We start from the raw sequence: 22,407 nt of genomic DNA, 5'->3' as shown, positions 1-22,407 counted from the left end.
CCTTATTAAGCCATAAAATTTATATATATATTATATATTTTTAAATCTTTTTTTATGCATTATCATAAAAATAAGTTAAAATTATTTACAACAATTCATTATCTATATTGGGTATTTTTATTTAAAAATTTTAAATCAAAACCAAATAAAAATTTTGTATATATTATATTAAATATTTTATAGTAAAATTAAAACTTTATTTTTTTTATAGTATTCAAGCTTTATGTACAAAATAGACAGTAAAACAACAGAAGTTTTTACATATCAATTGATCCAATTGATTTAGTTGTAAATTATATAATTTATTAATTTTTCATAAACCACAGAAGCAATCACTACCCAAGATATATAGAATGAACTTTGTGGTGAAATCCCAAACAAAACTTCCAATATTTTACCTTTTTTAGTTTTAGGTTCAAGAAATGTTTATTGGGTTCGAATTTAGGACAACTATGCCCCATACATGAACTCATCCAAATAAATTTTTACATTAATTTTACGCCAGAAATAATCAATAATAAAATAACACTAAAAGAACTGATTCTTCTTTTTAAATTAGAATGTCAGGGATGTTTTCCTTTCTGGATTAAAATTTAATCGACAGTTTTGCTTTTCATCGAGAAAAAATTATCTGCCGTTATTACATCACATTGAACTGCAATATATAAAAATTGTTGACTGCATCGAAAAATACCTTCAAATTGTTTTTAATGTGTATAAGATGAATAAAAATTAAGGTAGACAAACTTGTCAAGTTTTAGTTGGTTTCCACTTGCTCTGCTGGCAAAGGAAGAAATTCACATGCCACACAAGATTGATGTGGTCACTGCGTTTGTGATGGGCGTTGTTTATTCAAATCAAAAGCTGAACACTGAAACGAGATAATTGAAAAGAGTGCGGCCACAAATCCGAGAGGGAACTTATGCGGCAGAAATTTGTTGTAAAACGTTGTAACGCCGAGATGGGAATGCGATGATAAGAGACCCTCTAAGTCTGGTGGAAAATATATAAAGGGTTGGTCCAAAGTATAAAAGCTTGCAGACTCTACAGCGTTAATTTGGAGACAAATTGGTGCGGCCATAACAATAACCGTAATGGTCTCGCCCATCCCATGCCCGAGCGCCGGCAGGACACTCGCTTTTTTAATTTTGAAAAATCAACGCGTCCTGATTGTAATCAGATTTATTGTGAGTATTATTATTATTATTGTGGCCGCGGAGATTTGGAGATGGTATCGGGCGAGGTGTGTAATTGGGCCCACACCAACACCTGAGAGGCTCACTCAAAATGACGCGCGGAAAATTAAACCGGCGCGTCACATCTGGACCTTCTCGCCGCAGACTGACACGAGATACGCATCAATTGAACTCGCGCGCAGACCAGAACAAATATAATTTATATAATTTCACTCCGTCTGTGCGAAACCTTGGCAACAAATAAAGCGTGGAATTTCCCCACAAAGGACCGAAATTTAATATATATTCTTTGTTCACTTTGGACCGTTAGGATTTTTTTTTCGTGAATGAAATTGCTATTTGATATCCCTGAGCGAGTGACAGGGGCCACTCCTTGTGGGCCCGTTTAATTGCAAATTAAATTGTTATCTTGCACCCATCTAATCTGGAGCAGCGCCAGTGACAAGAAATCGACACGGATTTAAATTTATGTGCGTGCAATTAATTGCCAATTAAGAAGCGGGGTCTTTCCAATTCATTAGGGCGACAAATGCCGGTGACCAATAAACAAAACAAATTTACAACCGGGTGAATTGTGTGCGCTAATTATAAAATGTTCGTCCTCTTTTTTGTGTGCCATTTGCATATTTCGCGAATAAAAGAAGATCGCAGGGCGGAGATTTTGTCTCTCTTCTTTATTTCTGCGTCCCTCTCATTACGGCTGATTTACTCGCTTGTGCCGATTGTTATCTCGATCGGCGCGTCACTCAGATTAAGGACGCGCATATTCATTCTCGAGCGTCTTCTCTCTGCATGTTCTTCAAGTCGGCGTGTATAGTTGTGTGTAGTGCCTGCTCCACTCTGAAACAGAGATTTATTCACTCTGCGCAAAGTGCACGCGCTGCATTCTAATCAGCTTGATATTACGAGATGGCCTTTGTCTCCTCCGCAAACACAATACCTCGCGACCGAACGACGCTTGTCGACAGCATCCATGTTCTGCCTATTAAATATGACAGAAATGTCACAAAACTATAAGCGCATACTTGCTCTTATGTGGGTCAATCCGTTTGTGCATGCGTTCTTCAAACGGAAAATTGCGTCATGAAAGTCTTTTATTTATTTCATAATTTTTTTTAATATGTAATTTAAATGAGCATTGAAATTTAATTTCGCTGAATGAATTAAATTCAGAATATGTTTTGCTTAAAATGATTGTAAATACAAACAACCCCTGGTGCGGAAAAATATTACTCGATAGGAAATATATTATTTATCTGTATATTTAAAAAAAAATCAATTCTCCAACAACGGGGGGGGGGGGGGTAGAAGTTTCCTTAGTGGAAATTGGCAAAAATGGAAGTTGGCGAATAACATGGAGGCAAAAGGTGGGGCCAGGGTAGTATGGGGAGGAAATGGGCAGCATCTACACATGATTTGACGGTCCCTGAAGCTAATGAGTGAATGGGGTTCCACACAAATTTAATTGCGGGTGGAAATTACGAGTTTTAGTATTGAAATTAAAAATCGCATTTATATTGAGCATATAAGTGAAAACTCCCTTAGAAACACCCGAGAAAGCTACTCAATTTCCAATTTTGGGGGTTTGTCCTAAAATCATTTGTCCTAAAACTGAATTCGTCATTTGTCCTAAAATTAAAGATCCTAAAAAAAGTATCCTAAATTTTTCATTTAATTTGTCCTAAATTTTAAGTGTCCTAGAAATAAGCTTCCACTCTTGGAGATTTATGATTGATATTTTTTGAGCTACTTAAAATTTCATTGAGTGGAAATTCCCGATTCCCGAGAGGAAACTCCCTAGTGGCTTCAAGTAGAGTCCGAATCCGAACTGGAAGGCAGGTGGTACTGCTGTCTAATCTGCGTGAAGGTAACACCGTAAACAACACTTCTTCGGCATGGAAAAAAAATTCGTGCACATTATGTATTGACTTCAAAAAAGAAACAACTCAATTTTTTATTATATATGAAAATGAAGGAAAAAAAGCAACATAATATTCTATTTATTCTAAAAAACATTAAAACTCGTGCGGCTCGCTTAACTCGCCTAACTCGACTGACTCGACTGACGCGACTGACTCGACTGACTCGCCTGACGCGACTGACTCGCCTGACGCGACTGACTCGCCTGACGCGACTGACTCGCCTGACGCGACTGACTCGCCTGACGCGACTGACTCGCCTGACGCGACTGACTCGCCTGACGCGACTGACTCGCCTGACGCGACTGACTCGCCTGACGCGACTGACTCGCCTGACGCGACTGACTCGCCTGACGCGACTGACTCGCCTGACGCGACTGACTCGCCTGACGCGACTGACTCGCCTGACGCGACTGACTCGCCTGACGCGACTGACTCGCCTGACGCGACTGACTCGCCTGACGCGACTGACTCGCCTGACGCGACTGACTCGCCTGACGCGACTGACTCGCCTGACGCGACTGACTCGCCTGACGCGACTGACTCGCCTGACGCGACTGACTCGCCTGACGCGACTGACTCGCCTGACGCGACTGACTCGCCTGACGCGACTGACTCGCCTGACGCGACTGACGCGACTGACTCGCCTGACGCGCCTGACGCGACTGACGCGAATTTCAACACTAAAACTCGTAATTTCCACCTGCAATTAAATTTGTGTGGAACCCCATTCACTCATTGGCTTCAGGGACCGTCAAATCATGTGTAGATGCTGCCCATTTCCTTCCCATACTACCCTGGCCCCACCTTTTGCCTCCATGTTATTTGCCAACTTCCACTTTTGCCAATTTCCACTTAGGGAACTTCATGCCAGTCCTCCAACAACATATATTTCAATTATATTAATAATAAATTTAATTACCCTTTTTGGAAACTATGCCCTTCTAATGCAATTGATTTTGAAACGATTAAATGGGACCTATACAAGGCGAGCTTGTCTGTGGTCATCCTGCTGAGGAAACAAAAAGGCGTCTGCTGTCTGCTGGTTAAAATTGAAATGCATCCTCGCGCATAGCCACAAATCACGCACGCTATGAATATATATGCACGTATTTATTTTTAAGGCTGTGCTCTCGCGCGAGTACAAAGAAAGCATCTTAAGCAGCATATTGATGGCCTCCTTTTAACAAGCGGCTTAATTTTTAAAGCGCTTGTTTGCTCTCTCCATCTCTTACATGCATATATTCTCGTTTCGAGTAAACAATATCTGACGTTCTTTATTCCTTGCCCTGACAGTGAATTATTTTCAATTTATCCGACCCACCGTCGTCTCCAGACCTTCACGTGTAATAATTTTTTTTGTATTTGGAAATATTATATATTTATTCCGAGCCAATTATCGACTGGAATATAAGCAAAACTTTTCTCATATCTATACATTTGAAAGTGAATTCACGTATTCGTTGCGACACTCGTGAGTTATTTTTAATGGTATATACTTGTGGGCAAAACATACACTTTCAATTTTTACGACCGCGATTGTCTAAATTGATTGAACACAAAACAAACAGACGAAGGGTCATCACTACGGCGCCACCAACCAACGAAACCTGCGCTCATTTGCATACCGAGGAAAGGAAAGAGTCGTCGAAATCAATCACTTGGGGCCTTTCAATTCAATTATTAGATATCGCACCTGAGATGCAGCGCCGCCCACGCCCCTAAAGGCCCCGAGGACCTAAAATAAAAATAAAAAAAACACCGAACAGGTCCGAGCTCATTATTTTAATTCAATTATGCTCGTTAGAGCGGTGATTTGCAAACAAAGCCCCTAGAAATACAGCCGCCGGCCGCTCGTTTTCCCTCTCTTTATTTTTTTAAAACCAACAGAGAGAAAGAAATTCGGCCCAAATAATTGCGTCGATCGGCCGTTAAGATTGTATTTCTTTTGGCACTTTTGCCGTTGATTTGTGGCCTTAATATAATTTCGGTGCGGAGGAGTTCCAGTCGCGCGACAACAAAGATAATCTGGCACGATAGAGCGGAAAATCAATAAGCCGGGAATCATTTTCGGGCTGTGCCCCCGTGTGGAGCGCGCAGGTGGAGTTGTACATAGTGTAAGGATCGGCCGAGATTATGCAAATGAAGACGCGTGTTGGGCTCCTCTATCCATCTCTCTCTTTCTCGGCGGCGATGAAATCAGATTTTGAATATTGGACCGAGGCCAAGAGCCGCGCGGAAAATTGAATATTGCTCAATAAAAACGTGAAACGCGCGCGGTGACTTCTTGCGGTGCACATCAACAATAAAACTATCAAGATCCTCGCTCTCTCAGGTGGAGACTTCTCGCACCGCTGTCCACTTGTCGCCAGCTTTTGCGAGAAAAATAAGGTCTGCGGCCGATCCTTGAAACGCTTATTTTATTGCACCATTTGCGTTTCTCCAGTGTATGGAGTTCCATGCAGCGACGAGGAAAACTAGAATCTTGAAAAATTATCAGCAATTTACGTCTCTGCAGGGGTAACTAAATTTTTTTAAATTCATAATTAAAAATTGCAATTTCAATAAATTAAAATTTAAATATTTAAAAATGCTAACATCAATCTATTCCTCCTATAATTTCAAAAATTTATGTTTCATTGTCATTAATACATTAAATTCAATAAGTATATTATATGAATCAAATTATCATATAATCCATAACTCCAGACTCCATCGCTAGTAAAGATAAGTCGTAGGACAGCATTTATTTCTAATTGGAGAGCGTGTCAAAATTTATAATATATTTATTTACAAAAAAAGTTAAAAATCATATAATATAATTTATGTATTTTTTTTACTTTATAATAACGAATGATAAATAATAAACAAAATTTATTTAATGAAAATTACATAATATAAATAATGTGTTCAATTTTTAATTTATAATTAAGGTAGTGTAGAAAATAAAATTTAATTAGGTTTTTTTAAACTAAACACTTAACAGATAATTTTTTAGTAATCATTTTCTTTGTTAAATTAACTCTCTGCCAAAATTGAACCACGTTATTACTTTTTCCTCATTTCTCTAACGAATACAAATTGAAAGAACCAACCTTGGCAGACGAAAATTGCACACATGACTTGGCAAACAATTGCACATTTCACATGGGAGGGCAACGCGTTTATACTTTATCAGACATTTCACGTCCATACTTATAACTCATCCTGCACACACAGAGATGTAATGAGCCATTGCATAAATTTTGGAAACATTGTAAGGGGTTATTTTTTTGCAGGTTGGGTGGAGCGCACTTCTTTGGGCCGGTGGCCCGCCCCTTTGGCCGCCTAATTAGCGGCTGGCTAATTTGGCGTCTGATTTGCATTCGGCACAGAGAAAGAGAACCCTCTGTGCAGATGCGTATCTCGCGGAGCCTTTTATGACCCACGGCTGGCCGGCCAAATAAATCTCGCAAAGATCCGCGCACTATCTGATAACAATCAAGTAGAAAAGTTGCTGTCCGGCCGCAGACCGAGAGCACATCTCTTTCCGCAATCGCGCCGCCGAATCTGCCTTTGGACCGGAGCAAAAAAAAACTGCACCGAAGGCCATTTGGCACGCCGGCCTAATAAATTACTCCGCCCGCCACTTTTTCAGGTAATTTCCTCGCGTTTGAAAATTACGTCTACGAAAATATTTGTTACCCTCCCAGGGAACGATCACTCAAAGTCAGTCATCTCCGAAAATTAATAGCAATCCTGAGAACGATCTTCCAGGAAAATCTGAAAAAATTAATTTCTGTCAAACCTTAGCAAAAATCCACTAAATATTTAGGCCTTGAACATATCAAGAGCGTTATTGTTTGCAGTTTGAAAATCATCTCGCGTGTCTTTTGTGCATCCTTGTACACATTTTGAACGCAGAGCAGAACGGGGGGCAGTGCAGGACGCAGGTAGTAATGTATGAGCCGTGTTGCTACAAATAAATACACAGGCGAGCGGCGTAATAGTGTAACGAGAATTCAAATGTATACGTTCGCATATATTCAAATCAGACGAAGAAGAAGAAGAAGAAGTGTCCAATCGCGAGAGCGGCGACGCAGGTGCAGAAAAGTGCTGCGAGAAACATGCGGCGGCCCACTCGCGCGCGTTCTTGCAATGCCGACAAGCTTCCATAAAAAGAGCACGTCGCACCCCACGCACCCCTAAAAGCGGCCGAGAGAACGAAAACAACACGCATCATCTGCGAGAGAGTCGTCTCATAACTAACAGCAACAAAATATATTCAAAACTAGCCTTATAACAATATTAAGAAGCAGTTTTTTTTTAAATATTCAAATTTCAAATTAAGTCCAATGATTTTAATTAATTTTTCAAATAAAATTTACATTGCTTAGTAAAAATACAAATAGTCGTTATAGATATTAATCTTATTGTTTTTACAGGCACGATTTTTTTTTATTGAAAAAAGATCAAAGATCCGGATGGTTCTAGGTGGTCTGTTCGGAACTTGAATTTTACTGCCCGAGTGGCGCCTTAGGCGTGTCTTTGACCCCGCAGCAGATCAGGTGGACCCTAAAAAGGAACGACAAAGAAAGGGTCACCTGATACGTGCGCCAAATTATTGTGGCTGCCATCCGGAGATGTCCCTTCGTTAAGACCGAGTGGGCGTCTGTGTTGCTTTTTGTTGCTTCGTTTGAGCATGATGTTTTAATCAGCCGTTTATTTATTTGTGCCCGCCGAACACCGTGTTCAACATTCAATATCCGATTTCAGTTCCCACCCTCGGCAGCGTCCATTACTCGATTGTACTTGATTGACTAAAATTTTTGTTGCTCGCAACCTGCCGAAATTATTGTAGTTTAAAAACTTCATTATTAAAATCCTTTTGTAGAAGAACTGAAAGTGTGTCAAAGAGTGCAATAAAATTTTATATTTGTTTAAAAAAAAATTTATTTACTATAACGAACACTTTGCAAATTTTAAATTTTTTATCTTAATTTCAATAACATAATTATATTGATTAATTTTATAAACAAACTTAAAATGTAATTTTTTAATTTATTTCTACTTTTAATCAGTCATTAAAATGTAAAAAGAAAACTATTATTTTAAATTTTTTATAATCTTTAAAGTTTTAAATTTTATCAGCTTTGTTAAGACAAATTATTAGATTAATTCCAAAGTAAAATAAAAAGGTCCAAATGTGTTCTTTGTGTTGTAATGTGGTTATTTAATTGCTCAATTAATTGATAATATGGTTAATATTAAGTTTAAATAATTCAAAATATACTTATAGAATAAATATAGACTACACTAAGTATGATTATGATAAATATTATTAATAATTGATATCATCTTATTGAGATGGGACTTGATCATCAAAAATAAATTAATTAAAAAAAAACCTAGATTTCTTGTATTTATATGTAATTAATATTTGTTGCCTATAAATTGACTACAGGTATTTAATTGATTCAATCCCGCAGTAAAAATATCTGAAGATCAACAAATAATGCATTTAGCATTATTATTCCATGATTCATTGTCAAGCTCTCACAATGTTAATGAAATTGCTCCGTCAAAAGGTTGACAAGTATATGAAAGAATGTCTCTCAAGTTGAAATAAATTGATTCATCAGAGTGCATACACAGTCAATTCATTATGAAAATTATGCAAAATTTGATCTGTCACTTTGATGGTGAATTGAAGTGCATGTGACAGGGCCCGGCTTATTTGTAAAGAATGAAGGCGTTGGCCCCTCTTTGGTACGCAGCCCTGCAGAGGCATATTCAATTGCAAACACACAAGACAATATTGCGCGGCGCATTGTTCCACGCCTAGCTGGTTCTGTGAAATGCCATCGAGAGCAGAGCTGCTGCCGTTCGTGTTGCTCAATAAAACACTCGCCGCGTGCGCGGGCAAATTATTACAATGCGAGAGAGCACAAATCGTAATAAAAAAAGCTCGCAGAGACAATGCGCGCGTTTTAATCCATCATTACACAAGCACACGCGAAATGATCTCTCATTCATATTCCAGCGCGAAAGTTTTGAATTGTATTATTATATTTTCAGTGGGTGAGTAGGCCAGCAATTCGTTTGTGGCGAACTACTTATTTGACATGACGTTTTGGCAACGTGACAAAAATGCAACGAAAATTGCTTGGCCACAGCTCGTTTACAGTTTGAGATTTTGAAAGCTGAGCCGTTTACACTAGTCAAAGGGCGGGAACCGAATATTGCGAAATAAATCCATAAATCACGCATTGTTTGCTTATCTAATTTTTTTCAGAGCGAGAATTCCTCTTGCGAAAAGTATTTAAATCAATTTTCATTTGCAAAAAAAGTGAACAAATGAACAAAAGAAATAAAGATATTTTAAATTTTTACAACATTTATATACAAAATAAACGGTTCCTTTTCTCAATTTTTCTTTATTAAAATATTTTTATAGTTTTACTTTCTTTGCAAGGTTTTTTTTATGAAAATAATAATTTCTTTGTGAAAATAATTTTTTTAGAAATTTCTTTATATTAATTGGAGTGCATGTAGGTGTGATATTGAAATATATAGATTATTGATGACTTCATGCTTTCTTTTTAAGTAACTTGAAGTAAATTTAACAAAACAATAGACTCAAATACAAGAACGCGAATTATTTTCCCTGAAAATTAATCAATTTGATTTTATTTGAATAAATTGTTGTCAAGATTATAGCAAATGAATTTATATTTATATTGGAGAACACCTTGCCCTTCCAAGTTTTGCTCGAAGGGCATAAAATTAATCTTTTGATTGTGTTCGTTCATTGTTTTGGGCATTCGGAAAGAGGGCGAAAAGCGGCGCGTCGTGAATCGGCGCGTAAATCACGCGAGAGAAGAATGGTGGCCGCAGGTTGAAAGAGGTCACTCGAGGGTGAAGCGGCCGTTTGTGCCTTTGCACCTGGAGGCGTCACCTTGAGAGGCTGGCTGCCGTTTTAACGTGTTTATTGCGCCGCTGCCCGTGTTTGCGGCACGGCCATATATTCAGCAACAATAACACACGGCGCCTTATCTGGGACAGCTCCTCACTTACAACCCCAGCAGCAGTTCATAATTCTGCGCCCGATAAAATCTCAAGACACCGCACAGCCGGAGCCGAATAATATTTATCGCGTTTTCACGCTCGCGCGCCTCAAATATTCGCCGCTCTTTATTTAATTTTTTTTTTTATATCGGGCATATTCGTAATTTATTAATTCCCTCGGATTTATTCCCGGGGCTCGCCGCCTTTGATTCGCGTTTTCAAGGTTTTGGCTGAAAATTTCCTTCACTTCGGGGCGTCGTGACAACCTGCAGAAATGGAGTGATATTATTAAACTCAGTCATAACAACCGGTCATTGAGGAGTCATTTTCCTCGAGTCAATATTAAACAAGTGGCAATTTTGTCCGCACATCATGCTGCATTAAAAGCTTCTTCAGCCGAAGATAAGTATTTATTTTCGCGCTATCGTTTAACATTGTATGCCTCTTTATGGATTTCTGAAAAGGCATTTATTTCTGCGGCTGCGAGCCAAGAAATGCGAGATCATGCGAAAATCAAATGCAATCTGGTCAGTGTTCCAATATCCGCACACCACAAACAAGTACAAATTGTAAGAGAAGAAATATGATTTTACGGCTAGAAACAACCAATTAAAATTTCTGTGATGTCAATAATAATATAGATAGTTTTTGATAGTATAGTAAGCACATAATATTTAAAAAAAAAATTTTTGATTTAATTTTGTATTTATTAGTCTTTACTGTATTAACATAACAGTCAATCAATTACATTTGGTTTTAAAATGAATGCGTGTCAGGTGAGTATTAATAATTGAGGAATTTAAATTTTGATTCTTTTTTTTAGGTATTAGATTGGACACTAAGACTTTTTCCGCTTGTGGTATTAAATATCTTTGGATACGATCACCGGTAACATGACATTTTAGTCAAATAAACTCTTAACATATCGTTAAATTCAGAAAGCAAGTTACACAGATTCTTATTCAACATGCTGCAAATACGGTGAAATTGGCCGCTATTAAATCAAGAGAAGAATTGCAATGTATTGCAAATACAAGTACTTTAGGTTGGTATCAATTTTATCAGACATTAATTATTTACTTTCCTGAATTTCCATCATAACCGAAAATAATTGAAACCAGGTTCCTTGTATCGTCATATGCCAGCGTGGATGGCGGCCAGTCGACTTGGTGCAAGTAGTTATGGCTACTGTGACTCCTCCGACGATCCATTTAATTTATTGAGCACCGTGAATGATGAATTCCCTTCAAGAACCCCGATGCCCGAATACTACCTCCTTTCATTTAAGCTTGGAAATCAATCTGATTTGTCAGACACTTTCGTGACGCAGCGAAACGGAAGCGCCGTTCTCAGCTTTCTATGTAAATAACGGCAAGATGGATAAAAATATATTTTAATTTCCAGATATGGTGTTACATTAATATAAAATAATATATCAAAACAGTCTTTTGTTGCACTAATACAGAAAAGAAATCTTTTAAAATTACCCCTCAAAAAAATATTTGAATTTGTTATTTGAGGTCAATAAATTATTTTTTACAAAAATAAAAATGTATTACTTTGATCATCTATTTAACCTATCATTATTATGCAATTATAAAGTTAATTTGATTTCTACCTTTTAAAATTAGTTCTAGAACTTGAAATTTCTTTATTTTTTTACTTGTAGAAATTCCAAATTAATGCATAATTGATTTTCCAGAATTATTATTAAATTTGCACAATAGTGTTGATCATTTTGGACACGGATGATTGTATTGAGAATCCCATTACGTACATTGAAGCTTGCACGTCTGATTCAATTTCAAATTATTGTGTATCTCATAAAATTATGATAAAATTGGTGTAGAATTATTTAACACGGAATTTTTGTCTCCATTCCAACGCTTGTGTCCAACTAGCTGCGGTAATAATTTATTGAGGAATCGCCTGGCTTTTGATTACAGCCTTATAAATTGTACACGGTACGTATAAAAAGTAAAAGATAAATTTAGTGGTGAATAGAGCGACGGTGCTGGGATTCGTGACCAGACGAAAGAGGCGAGCGGCGCGATAGGGTAATAGTTTGCGACACAGGAGGCTGTAAATTTACTTATCGGCGCGATATTTGAGTCGCTTTCGCACACGGACGCAGACGAGGCGCGGTGGTCATTTTGCTGGAAAGCACTCTTTTATACGTGCCACTCTTATCTGCCAGCCTTTATTCCGCTAATGAAAAGTCCGTGTCGGTTTTTGAACTGCAACAAGGCCGCCTCTCCATTAAACGCGCGGCCGAGAGCCAGATAGCAATTGTCGCCTAAATATTATTGCAAAAATAATATGAAAGTGCTCAGCCTTGAGAGATGAATTGAGACGTGTAATGGCGTTTCCAATGCGCGCGGAGACACTTTTATGGGCGCGCGTGTGCCTCCCTTTTAGCCGCCGACAAATTAAAAACTCGCGCGGCCTATCCTTATGTGAGCTATTTACAACGCTTTTCTAATAAGCATATCGCCGACTAAAAGCCTTTCCCGGCATAATTCGTGTCCCTTTTCATTTATTTATAATCTGTGAGACGCTCTTTCTTTTTCTCTCTCTTCCAAAATAAAATTATAGCAGGCCCATCTGCCGTCGTTTGGGGAAAAATATAAAGAGGTAGTTTGGATTTCCTCGTAAAATAAAAGCAGCCTATTTATCGGCTCGCTCGCACCTTTCAAGGCAATTTTAATATTTGGGCAGACGCAATAATGCCTTTTTAAAAAGCTCGAGCGCATTTTGCATAAATGAGGTAAGCAAATAAATTTGTCTGTGAAATCTTCAAAAGTTTATCTCTGAAGTGAACAGTTTGTCGAATAGTTTGCTGGCTCCACAAAAACGACTCTAACTGTTGCAAAAATATCTGCAATCAATTCTTTCTTTTGGATAGACATGATCGATGTAATCTACAAGAATCCCTCTCTTTCTAATATTCTAAATTAAATTTTAAGAATCCAGTGAGGAATAATTCAAGTAAGTCTCACGAAAAAACATGAGTTACTTTTGTATTTCATCAAATCGATGGATTTATTGTTAGAGCCAACTTTCAAAACATTCTAACAATGATGACAAAATTACTACTGTGATGTGAGAAAAAAAACACATATTGGGAATTTCACCAATTTCAAAATGTGAGCAGCAACAACATCGAATCTGATTGAATTCATTTAACTTTAATTTAGGTCATAAACAGGTAATAAACAAAAATCATAGAAAATCGTCAATATTGCTATTCACGATGAAATTCTAGAGAATTGCACTATCATTTGACAGGTCTCTTCATAGATGAAAAGTCAACCTATTGTCTCCACAGTGCAACAGGTGACGAACAAAAGACACTCGCAGCGGTGTCTCCGAGAACAAAAAGAGACGAGACGAAGAATCGAAAGCACCTGATGAGGCGGCATTCAATTAGAGGAAAAATTAGGGTCCCACTTTCAGCATGATTTATCAAATTCGGCGATTGATTTCTCGCTCGATGGTGGCACGCGATTGTCTGTAACTTTCGAGCGACGCGACAATGATTTGGCAGCGCGTCGAATGCGACACAGGGACACACCAAGATCTCTCGAGAGAGAGGGTGAATGGCCCGGACAATAATTACTTGGCAAAATATTAGTCTTTCAATAGTGACAAGTGGAAAATATGCGCGTTAATCAATCAGTTGGCGCAACAATGGGCCGCGCGCCACAATGGCCGTGATTGAGTGTCTTTCATTGTTGACATCGTTTGACCCCGCGCGGGCCCCATTATTATCACCGCGAGCACAAAGCGACAAATTTCCGTGCCAAACGAGCTTTCTTCTTTCTCGCAAGGCCATTCAGCGACCCAAAGCGCTCAATTTGCTGCATTTACCGCTTCGACACTTTTGTCCTTTTCGCCCCACAGAAAAAGAGATATGGCGTCAGCAAGTTACATTCGACCCGCGCGCAAATTGCTGGGTGCGAAGAAGAAAGAAACGAGTGAAAAGTTTGCGGTTCTTCGGCTCCTTTCCCAGGTGTTCTTTTCTGGGAACGAAATTAACAGAAATTTCGCACTGCTTCCTCTTTTCAATCTCACTTGCATCAACTCTGTCATCGAAAAGGAATTCGTTAATTATTCTTTTAGTATACTTATATGTATACATTTTTAATTAATTATTTTGTTTAATAGCGTGTAGCCTTTGCAAATAATCACCTTTTTAAACAAGAACTAATTAAATTAATAACATTTTTTATAATAAAATTATTATAATAATATAACAAGATTTATTTTTAATATTTAATTAAAATCAATTAACTGCTTTAAATATTAAATTATTTTTACAATTAATTTAATGTGAAGTAAGACTTAAAATCAATTTTGAGAAATATCCGAATAGTAAATTTTTTAAATTATATGTAAAATTGTTCAGATTACATTATAATATTGAGGATTTTATAAATCTATGTTATTTTCCTTCTAATCTTCGATTATGAGATGTGTCATGTTTACATAATTAAAAATATCTATAATAATAAAATAATATTATCATCAAAGATCTCATTCAAAATATTAAATTAAAAAGGAAAATAACAGATATTTTCTTTAAATTCTTATAAAATTAAAATAATTTTTAATTTACTTAAAAGAATTTGTTAAATGCAAATGATATCAAGCATTAACTCATTACTAAGCTTTAAAAAAATAAATATGATCCAAGTCTTTCGTAATCTGCTACATATCAGCTTATTATGAATCATGAATAAAAATTACAAAAATTAAATTGATCAGTGATTTAAAATTACAAAAGAACGTATCTCTATACAAATATACATATTAAGGACTTCTTATTGATATAGTCAAATCAAGTCCTTACAACAATATAAACAGATTTTGGCGATTGTTGAAAGACAATTGGAAATTTTAATCACCATTATTGTAAAGACTTGATTTGACTATGTCAATAAGGAGTCCTTAAACAAGAACACATTGGACAATGGATTAACGCTTTTTATTTCCCAAACTGCATTGACGCGTTTTTTGTGCGTGTTGCGCAACAAAGCGAAGAATAAAAAGTGCAATAATGCAATCTATAATTGAGCAGGGGAGATGCCTGCAGAGAGCTGCAGCAGCGTCCGTCTCTCTTCTTTCTCGTCACTTTTGAATGACAGAACAATATCTTTTCCATTAGAGAAAAAGAAATCTGACTGCGAAAGAACGCATCGAGGACATGTGAGGAGCGAGCGAGTGATCCACACACAGGCTGTCATTATTTCCAGCACGGCACACACAACAATGAGAGAGACCCATTTATAATTAAACGCGCCGCGTGCAGTGCCGATTGTCGTGCGGCGGCGAAATATTAAATAGGTATCAAAAGCGGGTTTTACTGCTGCGATGAGTGACAGCCAAGATATTGCCCCATTCACACTCACACAAACACAACCGGTGAAATGTATCGAATTTCCAATGATATATATTTTATATTGTTGCAGCCGGGCCTTGCATTCTTGGAATTCGATTCAAATTAAAAAATAAAAATAGAAGAGAAGCTACAAAGGTTGATTGTGTTTTCTTTTAATGAATTAAAAAAAAAAAATCTAATAATTTTGTTCTTCAGGGATATAGAGCAAATTAATTTAAAAATATTTGAAAAAAACAGCACATAAAAGGTAAAATATATTCAAAACTAAATGCAAATTTTGACAAAAAAAGAACCAAAAGAACCATAAATCGTTTTTCATTTAAAAAAAAGTAAAAAAAAAGTTGCTCTCATATTCAGCCTTTTATTGTTATAAACATAAACAATGCCCCCCCCCCTCGAGGACCTTCTTGTTTGTATAATTTAAAATAACTTAGTCCTATATACAACGGTATATAAATATTTTAAGAAAAACCTCTCTTGCTCTCTATAATTAAATTTTAGTTCAGTAAACGTGATGTTTTTATCCACCCTCTTAATAATCTAATCGAAATTTTCAAAAACAATTAGTTCCCATGACATACACAAAATTGGCAATTACAAGAGAGGCGTGCGAGAGTGATCCGCGAGCAAAGTGGCTGCTTTTACCCGCTTATTGACGCACTTAAGAGCCCGATGGCGATTATTCTGCGTGTAATTTGTAATAACAGCGCGAGCGAAATTAAATTAAATCAAAGAAGCAGGCGGAGCGCTGCGAACACAAGAGCCACACACGTCGCCGATCTAATTGAGCCACGGCAATTACGCTCTCCGACAATTACTTTCCGGCAAAATTCTGATCTTGGCACGTTTTGACGTAGAGTTATTTGTGCACCGATTAAGCCAAATTTTGATCATTTAAATGTCCCTAAAACTCTTGATGCTCAATGGATTTCTGTTTGCATATTCATTATAAATTTTTTATTTAAATGTGGAATTATGAACTAAATCAAAAAAGGACAAATTTGAAACCCAGAAGGAGATATGAACACTGAGAACAAATACGTTTCTGTTAGAAGAATTGATAACATGTGTGTAACGCGGGAGTTTGTTTATTTATTTTAATTTTTTTTTAAAACATAAAAATTTGAAATTCCCTTCAAAATATAAAGGTAGTACATAAATAGATAAATATTTATTTTTAAATAACGTAAAATGTGGCAATAAAATGAATTTTAAAAATAGCTAACTTTGTAGATCACTCAAAGACTAATAATTATAATAAAATTTTAAAGTTTAATAAAATTCTGAATTTAAACTAAAATTTAAAATAGTTTAAAAAAACGTCATATTAAAATTTCTAGGAATTGCAATCGCTTTTGAATTTCGCCTTGACTAAACGTTATTTTGATTGAGAGCTGCCCGGACTGGGAGAAGAAATAGATCGGCGTCCGCCCCGTTGCGAGCGCTGTTGAGAGCAGAGATAATAATGAAAGCCGTAGAGATGAAAAGCAGCACGTCTGACGAGTGGCCCCAACGGAGTGAAGCGTCACGCCAGCCACTCTGCTACATATTTGCGGATTTGTGGCCTGGAATAACCCGGCGGGCGAGAGAGCAAACTGCTTGGCACATTGTAATCCCGTTGCTGATATGCAAGGTCACAAGTTCGTATAAGGCGAAACAGTGGATAGGTCAGCGCGTGATTTACACAACGAGCGCGCCGCGGCCGACGAGCAAAGAGAACGCAAAAATAAATTTATATGTATGGAAATAGCGTGTGTGCTAACGTTGTTTGCTCTCTGCCAAAACAAGCAAATTCGTTCTGGCATGAGTGCAAGAAAAACTTTAACTTGTTCCTCCCTATCAACTTTCACCAACAAATTTAATGTGATATGATTTTCTTTTCATAAATTTTGGATGCTATTAATTTTTAGAGAAATTAAAACTGGAAAATTCTAAATTACTTACTATTGTTATATAAATAACATAGAACATATTTAATTTATAATATTTAGACTCAAATTTTCAATTCAAGTATTTTAATGTATCACCAGGCATTCTATCTCTTGTACCTAACATACCTAGATGAAGTAGATGAAAATTCCATATAAATCGCATTCAATAATTATAGTAAGCATAAACAGACGTTGAGCCTGCAGGTTAGAGGTAAGGTTAATTCAAGTGTACCCTACATGTTGATAGATTTAGCTATTTATAAATTAAAAAAACTTAATGTGTATACTAAAACTTTTAATATAGCTACTTCATTCAAAAACTTTAATAACTACAGCATACATTATCTGTTAAAATTAATAATATTATATTATTTTATTATACAATAATCAAAAAATATTTATAAATAATTTTAAACTTTTAAGTTTTCAAATAGAATTATGCTAAACATTATAAAAAAATTTTAATCAAACAATTTGTATATATAATTTAACTTTTACCAGCGCATACAACTTTTGTTTGAAACTTGCATTTATTAATTTTAACAAACCATTATTTTAATATCATTCAAAGTAATCTCCCTTTCCTCCTGAAAAAAATTATTCTTGTTATATAATTTCCAGGAAAATATAATTTCTTTGCAACTTAGCCAGATTATTAAATAAGCATTGATATGTAGTAAATTGTTCGCCATATTCAGATAACTTTTATAAACCACAAAAAGAAATTCGATTGCAAATTGTGATTTTATGCTAAAAACTTGGTGCAATTAAATTTTATTACAGCTCGCAGAGAAAATTTCACCTGTCAATTTATGAGAAAACCAATTTGCCCGTTTTCGGCAGCCGTAAATTGCGCCACTTATGGTATGGAAATGAAAAGCGGCGGCGAGACACACGTCCATCTTTTGGGAAATCCGCATTTTATTTAAATATATTTGCATTGTAATTAATCCACTCAATATGCATAAATAATAAAATCCCGGCAGCCGCCAGTTCTGCAATTACAAACTCTCGCATTATCGGCGCGACAAATTGGCACTGCAGAAAATATTTAAATGCAAGTTCAGCGGAAAGGCAAAAGTGTCCGACGTGTATCGTGTGCTCTTCCTCGATCATAAATCAAAGCCGCGGACCTAAATGCGAGGAGATAAAAAGCTGAGGTCTGATTCTTTCTGTTTTCACATACCCCGCCCAAAGTTGAAGATATCGATATGAGATTTTCACCACTTCACCATCTTAGTTAGAAAGCGACTTTCCTAAATTTTTGACTAAAAATTTTCAAAATTGCGGGTTTTACGGGACATTTTGGAAAAAAAAAAAACGTGATTATCTCAGCTTCTAGTGGTCGTAGAACAATTTTCCGGGTACGGCTGAGCTCGTCTAAGCAAGTTCTACAACTTTGCTGTTGAATGTAAAATTTTAGGTCAAAGGTCAAGGTCATTTTTGGTGACCTGAAATTTTCAAACTCAAATTTGAAAATGTGCTGCATGATGAAAATCATTTTTGAGATTGCCATTCGATTCATCATGAAATTTTACGTGCTATATGTCAAAATTGCGATGTTGATATTTTTAGTTTAATTTAAATAAAAATAAGAATATTAAAAAACGTGGTTTTTCGCACCTCGGCAGGCAGTGTCAACAATATAATCGTCTGTAACTTTTGTTCTGATGATTTTAGGTACAAAGTGGTTATGACCAAAGTTAATCTCCACGTCAAGACCAATCGATTGGTGTATATGTCAATGACCTTTAGTGACCTTGGGGTCAAAGGTCACCCAGGTCGGTGACCTGGGGTCACACGACCTAAATGTGTGATACGTACTTAGAAAGGTCTTGTCAAGAGGATAATTTTAGTCACCAAGTTTTTTACTTTACGTCTACCACAAAGCGAGTAATCTTTAAAATCCAATAAATTTTACCCAAACTTCTGCGTTTAATTAGGAAAAATTATAATTATTCGATTTGTAGTAGACGTAAAGTAAAAAACTTAGTGACTAAAATTATCCTCTTGACAAGACCTTTCTAAGTACGTATCACACATTTAGGTCGTGTGACCCCAGGTCACCGACCTGGGTGACCTTTGACCCCAAGGTCACTAAAGGTCATTGACATATACACCAATCGATTGGTCTTGACGTGGAGATTAACTTTGGTCATAACCACTTTGTACCTAAAATCATCAGAACAAAAGTTACAGACGATTATATTGTTGACACTGCCTGCCGAGGTGCGAAAAACCACGTTTTTTAATATTCTTATTTTTATTTAAATTAAACTAAAAATATCAACATCGCAATTTTGACATATAACACGTAAAATTTCATGATGAATCGAATGGCAATCTCAAAAATGATTTTCATCATGCAGCACATTTTCAAATTTGAGTTTGAAAATTTCAGGTCACCAAAAATGACCTTGACCTTTGACCTAAAATTTTACATTCAACAGCAAAGTTGTAGAACTTGCTTAGACGAGCTCAGCCGTACCCGGAAAATTGTTCTACGACCACTAGAAGCTGAGATAATCACGTTTTTTTTTTTTTCCAAAATGTCCCGTAAAACCCGCAATTTTGAAAATTTTTAGTCAAAAATTTAGGAAAGTCGCTTTCTAACTAAGATGGTGAAGTGGTGAAAATCTCATATCGATATCTTCAACTTTGGGCGGGGTATGTGAAAACAGAAAGAATCAGACTGAGTCAAAATTTATATCATTTTTTGGAGTGCGCTACCAGGAATTGAATCTTATTAAATCAATATTAAGAGTTACAAATGAGTCATTAAAATTGATTTTGTTAAATGAAGAATCCCAGATCGATTAAAAAAAATATTTATAAACAAACAAAAAAAATACGTATTGAACCTAATAATTGTTAAAAGATCGCCAATTTCTACAAAGATGGAAATGATTTAAAATATAAAATTAATGAAATTAACCTAATAATTTATTTATTTAAATTAATAATTCATATATATCTTAAATCCGTTTAATTCTAGATTATATATTATTGAATTATTTATTTTTATTGTAAATAATGTACAAACAAAATAATAACAAAAATTTGAAAGAAAAAAATTCTTTCCCATCTGAAAAGTTATTTAATAGAACTGACCAAGCAGATTATTTTAAGGTGAACGTTGAACGAGATGATTTTAAAAGTTGTGAGGCGGTGAAGCAAAAGACACGAACAAGAAAAAGTCGTGATGTGTGTGTGATTTGCATATGGTACGGCGCCCAGCTCGACTTTCGTTTCTGTCAGGCCCCACACACAATGTAATTATTATCACAAGAGAGATGGAATCGCTCCAAAAATTTCAGATCGCAGATAAGCCGCGTCAAGAATCAGATCCTGCTCCACATCGTGAGAGAGTCGAAATTGCGAAACTCGTGCACCGGGGTAAGAATTCCGCTGACTGGCACTTCACGAACGGATAATTACACTTGCTAATTAATTGGGAGGCTGGCCGGTGGGGCCGGATGCGGGTGACAATGGCGCGGCCCGCCCGCCCGCAATGCTAATTTGATTGATTCGCCGCGAGGCCGATTGTTCGTGGTCGGCCTTTGAGGCTTTCAATTGGATTGGACTGCCGCTGAGTGAACACAAAACGCGCACTTTATTCCAGAGCGCTTTGGCTGCCGATTCGCGGCCGCGGTAATTGAATTTCCTCGCGCAGGGGGCCGCAAAAAAGACCGCAAGCTGCGACTGCACCCGTGCTGCGGCTGCACTTTCAAGTGGGCGACCCAAACAAAATTTTCATTCGTTAGTCGCTCTACATGCTCACGTGGAACTCTCTGATTCTGCCTGGGTGTTTTCTTTGAGCGTTCCATCCAGCTGAAACAAAAGGAAACAGTGTTGCAATCATTTCATTCATTGTCTAGATTCACAAAAGTTACTTGTTTTCTTGATAATTATTAATTTTAAAAGCTTTGAAATAATGCAATTTTCAGACGAGGCTTAAAGATCAATATTTTTTTATTAACTTTTTTTTGTCCAACACTAATTTTTTTTTTATTTCTGTTATTAAACTTATTGAATATATGCATTTTATGGATATTTTGCATAAATCAGTTGATTTTTTTTTTATAAATAAAAATTTCAAATAAAGATGGAAAAATAAATTTGCCTTCATAATGAGACTTGTCGACTTAATTAAGAGAAGTCTGGGGCCAGACAAAGTCACACTTTTAATTGAAAAATTAATTCTTTGAGAATGCGCAAGATTAAGTATTTGTCCACTATTATAATTGATCTTCTCAATGAATTTATGATAAATTAACAGTATTTATGGAACAGGAATTCGTAGAGAATATGATCATTTTTAATAAATTAATGTTAGCAACTAATGCTCATCCCCAAGCACAATAAAAATTTATTTAAACATAATCATGTTACATAATTAATTAGGTAAAATAGTTATTTTAAACAAATATAATATATGTTTGTAAAATCACACGATTTAAATGAAATAATGTTATATTTTTTAAATAAAATTTTAATGACATAAAAAGTAATATTTATAACTTCATTTTTTCCTTTCCACAATATACACTTAAATTTCAAATATAATTTGTAATTTCAAAACAAATATATGTTTTTGTGCTTCAATATCTAATTAATCATTCAATCTCCACACTGATTTAACAAAATCAATTTTAAAAAGAATGGTGTTGAGCGGCGCAGTCTGAAAAATTGACTCTTTATATCCATCAATTCACATCGATTGAATTCCATTCCAAATGACCAGGTCAAAAAAGAACTCGTCGGTGAGAGAGTGACTTGACTGAAGAGCTTCTTCTCTCATTTTCCATCGACAGTCACACAATAACGCACACATAATTCAAAGTGCGCCGTTAAGTTCTTCTGGTCCAGCTGGCAATTAGAAGAGAGCATCTTCTTGAGAGGTGATTGGACCG

The 22,407-nt window shown here is 36.2% G+C and overlaps 1 long non-coding RNA gene across 1 annotated transcript; it reads left to right on the top strand.

Annotated features, from left to right (window-relative positions):
- Positions 1 to 10,924: 10,924 nt before the first annotated feature.
- On the top strand, positions 10,925 to 11,609 carry LOC132201353 (uncharacterized). Its single transcript, XR_009442262.1, has 3 exons — positions 10,925 to 11,050; positions 11,101 to 11,207; positions 11,284 to 11,609. It is a non-coding gene; the product is annotated as an uncharacterized LOC132201353 (long non-coding RNA).
- Positions 11,610 to 22,407: the final 10,798 nt, after the last annotated feature.

This window comes from Neocloeon triangulifer, unplaced genomic scaffold (genome assembly GCF_031216515.1).
Source record: "Neocloeon triangulifer isolate White Clay Creek 2 clone unplaced genomic scaffold, ASM3121651v1 ptg000014l, whole genome shotgun sequence".
NCBI classification, from domain to species: Eukaryota; Metazoa; Arthropoda; class Insecta; order Ephemeroptera; family Baetidae; genus Neocloeon; species Neocloeon triangulifer.
The sequence above is the reverse complement of the archived record's forward strand: the minus strand, read 5'-3'. Positions and strand labels throughout refer to the sequence as shown.